This window comes from Bos mutus, chromosome 11 (assembly GCF_027580195.1).
Source record: "Bos mutus isolate GX-2022 chromosome 11, NWIPB_WYAK_1.1, whole genome shotgun sequence".
NCBI lineage: Eukaryota > Metazoa > Chordata > Mammalia > Artiodactyla > Bovidae > Bos > Bos mutus.
The window spans coordinates 35,131,898-35,145,947 of NC_091627.1; the positions used below are offsets into that span (position 1 = coordinate 35,131,898).

A 14,050-nucleotide genomic window follows, 5' to 3' on the forward strand; every position below is an offset into this window, starting at 1 on the left:
TTTTATCATCTATTAATTCTTTCCTTTTTTATATTTGGAACAATATCAAATTCATACTAGAAATGTAAGAACAATACAAAGCATTTTTTTTAACCATTTGAGAGTAAGTTGCAATGTGATGCCCTTGATCTTCATATACTGTAACATATTTCTTAAAAATAAGTACATTTTCCTACGCAATTCCAGTATAGTTATAAAACCAGGAAATAAACATTGATGTAGTACTACCATCCAATGTAAGACCTTATTCAAATTTTGCCATTTGTCCCCCTGATTTCCTAATGGAGAGAAGGATTCCACTTAGAATCATGGATTCTATTCTTTTGTCATGGCTCTTCAATTTTTAATAGTTCCTCAATTTTTCCTTGCCATTCACAACCTTTTTGAAGATTATAGACCAGTTTTTTAAAATGTGTGAATATGGGTTGTCCGATGCTCAGCCATGATTGGATTCCATGTATGCATCTGTGGCAGGGATAGCACAGACGTGGTGCTGTGTTCTCACTGCACCTCAAGTGACACATCTGATCTGTTTACTGATTGGTATGATCACCTTGATGACTTGTTTAAATTGGTATCTGTAAGGCTCTCTACAGCAAATTTGCTTTTTTTTAAAATGTAATCAGTAAGGATTTTGTGGGGTTGTCCTTTGAAACTATACAAATATCCTGTTTTTCATCTAACTTTCTTTACAGCAGCATGGACCCATGATTTCCTGTTTGAGTTAATGGGCTATATAGTCAGGTAGCATCATTGTTTATTTTGATGCTCAGTGTTATTTCTATATCTAATCTGTGTGTATTAACCAACCATGTTCATACTGATACCTCCATTTCCAATTTAATATGTTGAATTTGTTTATACATATTTGTATCTTTCTTCTTTGAAAGCGATAAATCCCATTATCCATAATATATTTTGGATATACTTCCCATTGTCTATAATATATTATAGCTATATTACATTGGTTATATATGTAACCAATATGTAACCAATTGGTTACATATGTCCCAGTGTTTCTGCTGTCCCTCCGTCATGTGGGCACCTTCTGCGCTCCACTTGGGCTCAGACATCCTGCACCAAATTGCCTTTCTATGGGGACATCCTTCGTGTTCTGCTCTGGCCCACTGTAGAGCTCCCCCTTCCTGCATTTAGTCTCGCCCTGCAAGCTGCTAGAATGTTCTTTGTAGAGCAATCTGATCATGTCATTACTTTGTTTGTAATCCATTATTGCCTTGCCCTTAAAAAAACAAACTCTTTGGTTGTGTTGCTGCCTGAGAACTGGAGAAGGTCCTTGATTCGGGGCTGCAGCTCTTCAGCCGCCTGACAATGTCACCTCATTTAGTAGAACAGCCACTGCCCCTGCACAACAACAACTGTGAGAGAGGTGAACAGTCTCTGCCACTGCCTGCTGGCCTCAACAGTTCCTGGGTGGAGCTCCCCGTGAACAGCAGCAATGGCAACGATAATGGCAATGGGAGGAATGGGGGGCTGGAGCACGTACCTTCTCATACTCCATCCATAGCGGGGACATGGAGAAGATTCTTTTGGATGCACAGCATGAATCCAGACAGAGCAGTTCAAGAAGCAGTTCTCACTGCAACAGCCCTTCCACAAGATGGGCAGGTCATGTTTGATATGGAAATGCACACCAGCAAGGACCATAGCTCTCAGTCAGAAGAAGTTGCAGAAGGAGAGAAAGAAGTGGATGCTCTGAAGAAAAGCATAGTCTGGGTGTCTGACTGATCCAGTAGACCTGAAAACATTCTACCCAAGGAGTTCCACTTCAGGCACCCTAAACATTCCATTTCCTTAAGCAGGAGTTAAAGTGGGGCCATGAAGAAAGGGGGGATCTTCTCTGCAGAGTTTCTTAAGGTATTCATTCCATCTCTCTTCCTCTTCCATGTTTTGGCTTTGGGGCTCAGCATCTACATTGGAAAATGACTGAGCACACCTTCTGCCAGCACCTACCGAGGGAAGAGAGGAGCCCTCAAGCCAGTGTGTGACTTGTAATGTGGTGTCTTCTCACAGTAATTCATTTGAACTTGAGACCATTGTAAGCATGACCCAACCTCCACCCTCTTTTAACATATCCAAGTTCCAGTAATTCTCAAATCCAGTATTTTATTCCAACTTTGTTGAGGCATTTTACTAAGCTCATTCCCTTTTTGGCCTGTAAAACACTTTAGAATTTTCTAATAAGAGTTTACTCTTGTTTAGAAATTCGCAACGGCTTCTTTTCTGCAGATGCCACCAGCGGATTGTAATTTTGTCAAGAATGCCATTGTCTCCTCTCAGTACCACCAGACCTGGAACTGCATCCTTCATGGTATAAATCTTACTCTTGCAAGATAACTCCCACCTGTCTCTTCAAACTAGATCAGGTTGCAAATGATATGAAAGCTTTGGTGTTTTGTTTTTCAAGACAAAGACAAGCTTCACTAAACTTATGAAAAAAGAAAACAAAAACAAATAAAACAGACAAAATAAGACACAAGGAAAAAAAATATCCTGGGCACTAAAGTTATTAAAAAAAAAAAAAAACAACTCCTTGGCTGAAATGGATCGAAGTTGTTTATGGTCAGGCCCTTAAACTTGTCCCGGAACTTTCCTGTGGGCCAGTGGTCCAGTGGCTAAGACTCCACAGTCCCAATGCAGGGAGCCCAGGTTCCACCCCTGGTCAGGGAACTAGATCTCACATGCCACAACTAAAGATCCCACATGCTACAACTAAAACCCGGTGCAGCCAAATATTTATATATAGACTCATTCAGCTTCATCTGTCACCCCTCCTCACTAGTATCCATTGTTTCAGCCTTTCTGAACCCTGCCCTGGGTGTGCCATATGCCTCTGTACCCCCATATCTTTCCACGTGCTCTTCTTTCTTCCTTTCACTTCCTTATACTTTCTATTCCTTCAGAGCACTGTGATTCCTTCCAACTAAAAGCATTATCTCCTTGATGTCATTTAGTAACTAAGTTGTGTCTGACTCTTTTGCAACTGTAGTCAGCCAGGCTCCCCTGTCTGTGGGATATCCCAGGCAAGAATACTGGAGTGGGTGGCAGTTTCCTTTTCCAGAGGATCTTCCCGACACAGGGATCGAACCCCCGTCTCCTGCTTGACAGGGGGATTCTTTACCACTGAGCCACCCGGGAAGCTCAACGTTATCTCCTTAAAAAGCTGCATGTGACAGTCAGTTTTGCCCTTTCTTTAACTCCTTTCCTTTTTTCTACCAGAAGTTCACACCTGCATTATAATATACCTTTATTCTAACAGTTTTAATCAAATGGTCGGTTATTATTTTTTTATTGTTTATTTAGTTTTCCTACTTGTCTCTGAAGATTTTGAGGGCGTGTGTTCCTAGCACCTTCTGGGTGGTGCCTAACACATAGTAGGGCATTAATAACATGTTTATAGGGATGAATGAATGAATGAGTCCTGAGGTCAGCACCAAAGATATAATCAGTATAGAAGGAGAATGTGGCAGATTCATTTCGATATTTGGCAAAACTAATACAATATTGTAAAGTTTAAAAATAAAATTAAATTAAAAAAAAAAAAGAAGGAGAATGGAACTAATTGAAGGCAGAAGAAAAGAAAAGAAATCTGCAATATATTTTGCCCATGGTGCATAGGCTGTAGTAGGTCCAGTCATGGTTTATCTTGGGGAGAAGCCCAGTTTAGTTTGCTGAGGCATTGGGAAGGTGTTCTGTCTGCCCTTGTATTTTTTTTTAATAGTTTGATTATTTGTTTTTTTAACATAGTTCATGAAACCTGTTTTGGATTATTGTGCAGGTTTTCTTGTACACTTAACCAACATTTGATTCTGTAATTAACAGACCCAAGAGAGCCTGGAACTTAAAGGGTTCAACCTAATCTGCTTAATAACATTCTTTCATGCTTATTCGATATTAATATAAAGGTTTTTTTAGTAAGTTTAATCCACATTCCAATGTGAACCAGAAATGTTAAGCTGTTAATAGCTTCCCTGGAGAATTGCAACTTGCTTGGATGCTTCAGTACTTTGATCATCATTTATGCATCGTGAAATGTCACAATTTCTTTTCATAAGCACAAAACTGCAAATGTTCATCAATTGGTCTATCTTCAACCTGTTATTAGCTTAGAAATGAAGTATTCTTCACTAACCCAAGCCAGTGATAAAGTCTAACTCAATTTTTAGTTGATCTAAATCTAGTCATCAGCATTTCTATAATTAGTCAAGTTCTAAATAACAAAGCCACATACTCAATAGTTATGCTAAGTCCAACATTGAGTTTTTCATTTTGGGAACCTTTTAGTATAATATGTTCTTCATAAGAAAATTTCCACTCTTCATAACTTCCTCCTCTTTGGGGGTCTTACATTTTCTTTTTGATTCACACAGACCTCATTTAGTAAGTGGCACAGTTTTTGAAGCAGATTTGGATGTAGTAGATTGATGTAGTGAAAAGAAGCATTGAGGCAAGAATCAGCAGTCATGAGTTTTGGTTTCAGCCCTGTGACTAATCAGCTCTACACATCAGACAAATCACTTCCCTTATCTAAGTTTCTCCATCTATAAATCTACGAAGTGTGGGTGTTGGAATCAATGGCTACGAACTCTATTTTTAATATAATAGAAACCTTCTTACAAGTGAAATCTTTCTCCCGGTGCCCAGTATGCAAAACACAGTAGTAGTTGCTCTTAAGACACTTGTAGGTACACATGATCCCAAGTTTTCCTCAGAGCACGAGGTTACAACCCCTGGCCCAGATCTCTAAAGGTTTTTTTGTTTTTTTTTTAACATTCTCTGATTTTATTTACCCTTGACTCGAGTCCTTTCACCTTTGGCACGTTACCAGTATCATTGACCCAAAGGGGATAGTGTCCACAATACGAGCTCTCTTGATCTGGCCCCTTTCTCTGGCTCCTCCATAGCTTATGGATGTGGCCAGTTAGAAGAATTTTTGAGAAATATCTTATTGTACTTTTCAGCTTCTACCACAGTTCTTTCCTCCATTAAACTCTGAGTTTTTGGAATATGCCACAGAGACTTATTTTTAAATCCTAAACTTTGTCTACGATACCTTCCACAGCCCCGTGTGACATCACAGTTCCTCTGTGTTCTGTTTAATCACAGGATGAATATCTCAGTCCATTGCTTTTCAGTTCTCTCTTTATTTTTGAACCTGTTTTCTCTTCCTTAAATGTCATTTCTCTAAGTCAGTGCTTCTCAGACTTTAATGTTCTAGAGATCATCTAGTCCTTTGTTATAAGTGTCCCCAAGGTGAAGCTGATGCTGTTGGTCTGATTAGCGAGGCTCCACCCACATAGGCTTCAGCTGCTGGCTGTTCAGGAAGGTAATACCACACCTGCATTTGGGATCTGGAACTGGTTCTCTGTCTGTACGAGTTTTGAACTAGATAACCTGGAATACCAAAGTGGTAGAACTGTTTTCCTGGGAAAACACCAGGACTTGCTGTTTAGCATCTTCCAGGCTGGGAAAGTTAGAGCTCCTTTTCCTGCTTTTTACTACTTGTAAAAGTTTTGCATTTTTTCACTTAGGATGCTCATTACTCTCCTGCTTTATTTCCTTATAAAAGTCTAATGTCAGAAAAAGTCTGATGAATTCACTCTTAACACATAGAAGAACTGATGAGTTTTTCGGCCTTACCTTATAATGATTAATCATGTCTTATCTTACTGGATCTCTTATTTAAGAAGGAAGAAAAAAAAGTTTCTCATCTTCATGTTTTTACATATGAAGTTGGGAGATGGATTCTTGCCATTTTTTCCCTTATTGTTTCCATCAAAATGTCTTGTACATGGTAGGTAAATAATAAATGAGTACTGACTTAGTGATAGCACATGGTGTGTTATTTGGAAGTTGATTAGAAATGGCAAAAAGATTGCTTTTGCCTTTTTATCTTGTAGGGTTTGATCTCTCAGTCAAGTGTTAGAACTTGAATTTTCCTATTATTCTAGAGGATATCCTGAATCCAAGGATAATGGCTCATTCTGCCCAAAATTACACCTACTAATTTATATTGGAAGGTCAAATTAATAAGAAACATAGACCTCTGCTATTTCTGCAAGGGAAGTCTGCTTGTGGAACGCAGTTTTGGATCAGTAGTTTCCTGGCAAGCAAATGTAGTCATTTTTTTTCATACATATATTCATACATTTGTTCATCAAATATTTACTGGGTGCCTACTTTTGTGGTAGGCACCTATATAGTAGGCACTGGGAATACAACAGTGAATGCGACACTGCCCTTAAGGAACTCAGCCAGATACATGATAAGAGCACACATGTAAGTAACTTTAAAACACAGACAAAACAATCAGATGTTATCATATGAAGGGTGTAGCTAAACATCTGTAGGATCCCGGAGGAGAAACCATTACATCAGAGGGCAGGGCCAGGAAGTCTTGTGAGAGGACATGGCAGCTGAGTGTGACATCAGAGAGCAGATAGAATTGGGGGGTTTGGGGTTGAGGGATGCAGGGTTGGAAGAAGGCATTCAGAATTGAGTGGCAGGATGGTGTGTGGGCAGCTGCTGCAGTTAGGGTGTGTCAGTGACGTAGTGTGGAAATGAGGTTGGAAAGATACCTTGTAGAGGCTGGAATGCCAGGGGGCACTTTTGAGTCTGAGAGAAAGATGTAGTATTTACTTCTCAAAGCTCTTTTCCATTTTGAAATCATTCATCCAGCCAGTTCCAGAGGGATATGGCTCCAAGCCACTAGATTTTTTCAGAGCTCCTAGCTGCCCTTTAGTTTCTGAAGATAACATCAATATGCAAATTAGAAGATCTCATTATAATACTTTAAGGAGAGAGTGTCTAGTAGGTTCCATTTTCTGTGCTAGCACCTGTGGTTTTTGATTCTCGCCAATTAATGAGGGTGCGGTACCAGGTGGCTCAAATCACGTGGAAGTAACCAATTGCCTAGTTGCCATGGGCACCAAACAGTTTGTGCGAAGAGACTGGCTGGGTGGGTGGGTGCAACAGTGTTATGCGCTTTTAGGGTGCCTTTTCCTTCTGTCCTCACTCACAGAACCTCCCAGGAAGAATCTCTAAGCCCCATAACTCCAAGCCACCTACAAGGAGAGGAAAGGGTGGAGCTTTAACAGTAGGAAGAATAGCATGGCAATGGATATGATCTCAGACCCGGAGTCAGGGAGGAAGGAATAAGAGAAATGAAACAGCGTTTAACGAGCCCCTTCTTCATGCCTGGTTCTGTGCTCAGCTACTTTCATACACTTTTGCCAATGCCATAAGAACCTGTTGCTAAAAAAATAAAATAAAATAAAAAGAACCTGTTGCTTCCTGTGATGCCCACATTTAGCACGTCTTACTGAAAAAAATACAAAAACATGCAAACTCTTACAGTTTTTATTTATATTTCTGTAGGAGGAGGCAATGGCACCCCACTCCAGTACTTTTGCCTGGAGAATCCCATGGATGGAGGAGCCTGGTAGGCTGCAGTCCATGGGGTCACTAAGAGTCGGACACGACTGAGTGACTTCACTTTCACTTTTCACTTTCATGCATTGGAGAAGGAAATGGCAACCCACTCCAGTGTTCTTGCCTGGAGAATCCCAGGGACGGGGGAGCCTGGTGGGCTGCCGTCTATGGGGTCGCACAGAGTTGGACACGACTGAAGCAACTTAGCAGCAGCAGACAGCATATTCAAAAGCAGAGACATTACTTTGTCAACAAAGGTCCGTCTAGTCAAGGCTATGGTTTTTCCAGTGTTCATGTATAGATATGAGAGTTGGACTATAAAGAAAGCTGAGCGCCGAAGAATTGATGCTTTTGAACTGTGGTGTTGGAGAAGACTCTGGAGAGTCCCTTGGAGTGCAAGGAGATCCAACCAGTCCATCCTAAAGGAGATCAGTCCTGATGTTCATTGGAAGGACTGATGTTGAAGCTGAAACTCCAGTACTTTGGCCACCTGATGCGAAGAGCTGACTCATTTGACAAGACCCTGATGCTGGGAAAGATTGAGGGCAGGAGGAGAAGGGGACAACAGAGGATGAGATGGTTGGATGGCATCACTGACTCATGGGTTTGGGTGGACTCCCCAGGAGTTGGTGATGGACAGGGAGGCCTGGCCTGCTGCAATTCATGGGGTCGCAAAGAGTCGGACATGACTGAGTGACTGAACTGAACTGGAGTGTCTAGAACAGTCCCTGTCCTAAAAGGTTATCAAAGATATTTGTAAAATTAATGAATTCAGCTTTTTTTCTTTAAAAGGGGGCATAGACTGTTAAATAGTCAAAACATCATTCCACAGTCTTGATTGTTAAGGGCTGTACCAGCCTAGACTGTGTGGCCTTCAGTGAGGAAAGACCTTTCCTTTTCCCGTAATGTGTGTTTTGAATACCCATGGTTTGCAGAGGGCTATGACGGCTGTGATAAAACACATACCTTTGACACTGTGCCTCGGAAGAACTAAAACTCAGAGAGCCAAACCTTTAGAGAAATAACAAACTTCTCAATACAAAAGTGAAAAATCACTGTGAGCTGGATTCATTTGTCCATTTAACAAGTGGGTTTTGACCATCTCTATCTTGTACTCATTGTTCTAACTATAGGAGGCCCTGAGGTCAGTTCAACAAATTCCCTGATATTGGTCAGTAATTTAAAAACGTAACTTTAGGGCCTGATTTTCATTCTTTTCATAGTCATATTTTGGACCAGAGCCCAAATAATGGATTTCTGGCTCTTATAATAGATGATGAAATCTGTAATTGCACTTGTAGTTTATAGTAAACAATCTGATGAGAAAAAAAGTGGATATTTTTATTATCCTTATTTTATAGATGAGGAAACACTTTTTAAAATTTATTTATTTATTTATTTTTGACTGTGCTGGGTCTTCGTTTCTGTGAGGGCTTTCTTTAGTTCTGTGAGCGGAGGCTACTCTCCTTTCTATAAGCAGGCTTCTCACTGTGGTGACTTCTCTTGTTGTGGAGTAGTAGCTCTAGGTGTGTGGGCTTTAGGAATTGAAGTTCGTGTGATCTTAGAACAGTCTCAGTAGTTGTAGCGCATGGGTTTAGTTGCTCCAAGGCATAGGCTGCTACTGCTAAGCTGCTTCAGTCGTGTCCGACTCTGTGCGACCCCATAGACGGCAGCCCACCAGGCTCCCCCATCCCTGGGATTCTCCAGGCAAGAACACTGGAGTGGGTTGCCATTTTCTTCTCCAATGCATGAAAGTGAAAAGTGAAAGTGAAGTCACTCAGTCGTGTCCGACTCTTAGCGACCCCAGGGACTGCAGCCCACCAGGCTCCTCTGTCTCTGGGATTCTCCAAGCAAGAACACTGGAGTGGGTTGCCATTTCCTTCTCCAATGCATGAAAGTGAAAAGTGAAAGTGAAGTCACTCAGTCGTGTCCGACTCTTAGCGACCCCAGGGACTGCAGCCCACCAGGCTCCTCTGTCCATGGGATTTTCCAGGCAAGAGTACTGGAGTGCCATTGCCTTCTCCGGACTGAAGCGACTTAACAGCAGCTAAAACATCACCATTTTTGTGCCAGTTGTTAAGTTGTGTAATAAACTTGCAAAGCAGTGTATGTGTTCAAATAGCGAGCCGCTATGGTTTGACATCCATTAGCATTGGCACCCCTGATCCATTTTCCTTCATTGGGTGAGGTTAGGGAGGCTACAGAACAGTGAGGGCAGGCTGTTCCATCCAAGGCTTGGGGTGGGTTACTCTGCCGTTTCAGATCTTCCCGGATGAGAAGCAGTAAGTGCCGGGAAATAGCCTAGTTGCAGCCGTAGCCTGGTGCTGAGGCAGATTGCTCCAGTAAAGCTTTCTTCTGGCACGTGCAGAGGCATGCTGCACCTCTCAGTCCTAAAAGCCCTTTCCAGGTTCTGATTAGAGCCTGGCATTTAATAGTATGCATCAAGTATTTAGATAACTCAAGGATGAAAGTCTCTTTTTAGCACTTAATTCTGTAAATTTCCATTTGCCATGGTTATCATCTGTATGAGTCAGTTTAATCATTTACGAGAGAAAATGTTGATTGTACATGAAGGAAAACTACCTCCAACCAGCTGAAGCACGTAGGCAATTTATTGGCTTTCTGAAGTCAGAAAAAGGTTGAAGGCAAACAACAGGAGGAGCAGGACACAGCTGGACCAAGCACATGGGGGTGCGTGCTGCCAGGACTCTCTTTTCTCTCAGCTCTCCTTCTCTTGATTGTCATTGTTACTGTTCAGTCACTAAGTCCATGTCCGACCCATGGACTGCAGCATGCCAAGCCTCCCTGTCCCTCACTATCTCCCAGAGTTTGCCCAAGTTCATGTCCGTTGAGTTGGTGATGCCAACCAACTATCTCATCCTCTGCTGCCCTCTTCTCCTTTTGCCTTCTCTAGGGTGTGGGCTTTGTTCTCTCATGATAGCCTGGCCTCTTTTGCGGATGGGGAACATAGCTACTGACAGTTTCTTTTGCCTCTGCAAAAGAACTAGGTCACTCTTCTAGGGACTGCTCAGCTCTTCACAGGGGGTTGGAACTGGTATCTCTGCCAGGTACTGTAAGGATTGGGGTCTAGGAGTGGGGACTGGAAGAGAAAAGGGCTTCCCAGGAGAAGAGAAGGTGTCAGCCAAGTAGTATCACAGATGTCCACTATATCAGCTTTCATTTCAAATCTGTGTTTTCAATCCTTTACAAAAAGCCATATGAACTCCTATGTAAAAGCTTTATCTACCTTTTTGTTAAGTTTTGGAGACATACTGAGGATGTGGTAAATGGTGTTCATATTTGTTCCATGTGTGCTTAAAGAAAACTCACTATTGTTTTAACTTGTTTTCTTGGGCTCCTGGAGAACAGTCTGGCACAAGGTTTCTATCAGTAGGTGTGCGTAAAATCACAACTCAGATGTCTGAGGATGTGGTTTGGTACAATTTGTAAAACAGTTGCAGAAACTGATGCTTATATAAATAAGCTTAGCTTCTTATCAACTCATTAAGAATACATTTTTACAGTAATAGAGGAAATCCCACACTCCAGGTTCTTTCTCTAAAAATGTTGGTGAGGAGAGAAGGTAGTGGAAGCCAGGGAATATTCTGTGCTTCTAATGAGGACCTTGGCTGTATTGCAACTCCCCACCCGCCCTCCTATCCCCCCAGCCTCCAGCTTTCTAGAGAAAAGGCTCCATTTCACACACCATTTAGTCAGAAGGTTGGTGTTCTCAAGACTATGTCTGTTAGGTATAATAACTGTTGAGACAGTAGTTGACTAGTGAAATCTTCATTATGATTGTTTTGAAAGAACCAGGAATTCTTTTTCCCCAAAGTTATTTGTACAACATGTGTTTCAATTTAGTTTTATAAACAGAAGCTATAACCAACATATTAGGGGTGAGTACAGCTTCACAAGCAGATTCCTGCATAAATGAGGGCAGTAAAATGGTTTCTGTTTATGAAAATAATAAGCAAGATATAAATTAGAAAAACGCTAGACCTATACTATATCATGACATCTCATAGGAATGAACTCAAGATGTCACTTTTAGGAAACACGGTGGTGACAGCAGCTCCATCCTGGTGTTTGGGACTCCCCCTCTTAGAGCTGCTGTTTCAAGAATATGGCAGTTATCCTTTCCCGACCTGATGATAAGCTCTTCTTATTTCCACAGAGTGTAGTTAGTTAATCATGTGCTGTGCTGTGCTGTGCTTAGTCACTCAGTCGTGTCCGACTCTTTGTGACGCCATGGACTATAGCTGGTCAGACTCCTCTGTTCACAGGGATTCTCCAGGCAAGAATACTGGAGGGAGTTGCCATGCCCTCCTCCAGGGGATCTTCCCAACTCAGGAATCGAACCCAGGTCTCCCACATTGCAGGCAGATTCTTTACTATCTGAGCCACCAGGGAAGCCCTAGTTAATCATAGAATGTGCCTAATCGTACATACAATTGAAGGAAGGTTGATATTATGCCTTAGAACTCCACAGCCCTCATCAGTGTTCTCAGAGAAGCCATCCTTCTTCCTTCAATGAGTCTGTGTAAAGATGTCAAATGAATACATTTTGTTTGGCATGGTGATCTTTATAGCTTTTAGTCTTTGTACTCTTAGAATTTTAAATTTCTTGCTCCACAGTTTCTAAAAGTAAACATTAAAACACATAAAGCATATACTCTTTTCAATTTGCTTTGAATACGTATTGATGCAGTCAGGATAGTCTTCTTGGGATAAAAAGGGAATAGGGAATGGTGCCTTAAGTTTCTCATGATTGTTTGAAGCACACAGGATTTAGACATTAAATGGAGAAAGAGTACATGTACGGCACATCTCTGCTACCTTTTCTGCATGTGAGTTTCCACAGTTTTTACATTTTTCTCTGAGCACTGATACTCTCTTCTTTGTGCCCAACAGCATGTCAGTGGGTATAGCATTGTGGCTAGGAGTCTGGGTTCTGAGTCAACATACATGACTTCAAAATGCATTTTCACCGTTTAATCACTTTCAGCCTCAGTTTCTCCATCTGCAAATGTGTAATAACAGTACCTACCTTATAAGGTTGTCATGGTGATTATATGAGAGAATGTATATAAAACACTAAGCAAAGTGACTATTGAGTAAACCCTTAATAAATGTCACCTGTGGTTGTTAGACTTAATAGGAAGTAGATCTCTACCCTGCCCTCAAGAAATTCACAGTCTATTTGAAATATAAACTCTACACTGCTTAAATAGCATGAGGAATTCATAAGGCAACATGTAAAAACTACCAAGAGTAGACATAGATCACAGTGCAGTTGAAAGGAATCTTAATGAAGCGAGTGAATTTACAGAGTTAAATTAAAATCACACCACTTAAGAAAAGGAGAGAAAGAGCATTTTTAAATTATACTTTATTTTTTGATTGAAATATAGTTGAGATACAATATTATGTTAGCATCAGGTGTACTACGTAGTGATTTGACATCTGCATACATTAAGAAATGATAACCATGATCAGGCTAGTAACCAACTGTCCCCACACTAAGTTATTGCAATATTATTGACCATATTCCTTATTCTATATATTATATCCCTATGACTGACTTATTTTATAACTGGAGTTTTGTACCTCTTAATCCTCTTCACCTATTCTGCCCTTCTCAACAATCACAAGAGAAAGAACTCTTTTTTTTTTTTTTCTTTTTGGCTGCATGGCATGGCATGTGGGATCTTAGTTCCTCAACCAGAGATTGAACCTGTGCCCTCTGCATTGGAAGTGTGGAGTCTTAACCACTGGACCAGGGAAGTCCTGAGAAAATGTTTTTTTATAAGGGGAATGGCAACTGCAAAAGTGTTAGTCAGGGAAACACATGAGAAGTAGCCCAGTTTCTCTGGACTAAGCAAAGAGAATCATTTTATTCTCATCTTCATTTGGTGAAACCAGATCCAAAGTAACTCTCTTAAATGCTGTCTTCACATGATATATCAATATATTGAAGTGAGTGTTAGCCAAGAACTCAGTATGTGGTGAGATAAGCTGTAACTAGGCTTTCAGAATCCCGACCCCAGTGCTGCAAGCCCTGCTGCATGGAACAGAGGGGCCCAGGGTCGGGAGCCAACTAGCAGGCCAAAGGGCCCAGTATGATGCCCATTGATTCCTTACTCTTGTATCCATTTTGCTTTCTGACTGAACTGCCTTTCCTTGCACTTATATATTTCCCAGCACTTTGATGAAGAGAAAATGACCTGATTTCCAAAACGAGTAGTGTCATTATTGGACAGAGACTTCTTAGCAGTGAGACCAAGGTCTTCCCTTAGGCACATCGTTTTTCTTATTCTTCCATATTTCTTTTGCTGTTGTTCAGTCGCTCAGTCATGTCTGACTCTTTGCAACTCCATGGACTGCAGCACGCCAGGCTTCCCTGTCCTTCACCATCTCCTGGAGCTTGCTCAAACTCATGTCAATTGAGTCAGTGATGCCATCCAACCATCTCGTCCTCTGTCATCCCCTTCTCCTCCTGCCTTCAGTCTTTCCCAGCATCAGGGTCTTTTCCAGTGAGTCAGCTCTGTGCATCAGGTGACCAAAGTATTGGAGCTTCAGCCTCAGCATCAGTCCTTCC

At 41.3% G+C, this 14,050-nt stretch overlaps 1 protein-coding gene and 1 pseudogene across 2 annotated transcripts in view; both read left to right on the plus strand.

Annotated features, from left to right (window-relative positions):
• Positions 1-14,050, plus strand: part of BABAM2 (BRISC and BRCA1 A complex member 2) — a 421,888-nt gene that overhangs the window by 195,067 nt on the left and 212,771 nt on the right. The gene's annotated exons all lie outside the window — the stretch shown is intronic.
• Positions 1,330-2,013, plus strand: LOC102268836 (BCL2/adenovirus E1B 19 kDa protein-interacting protein 3-like pseudogene; annotated as a pseudogene).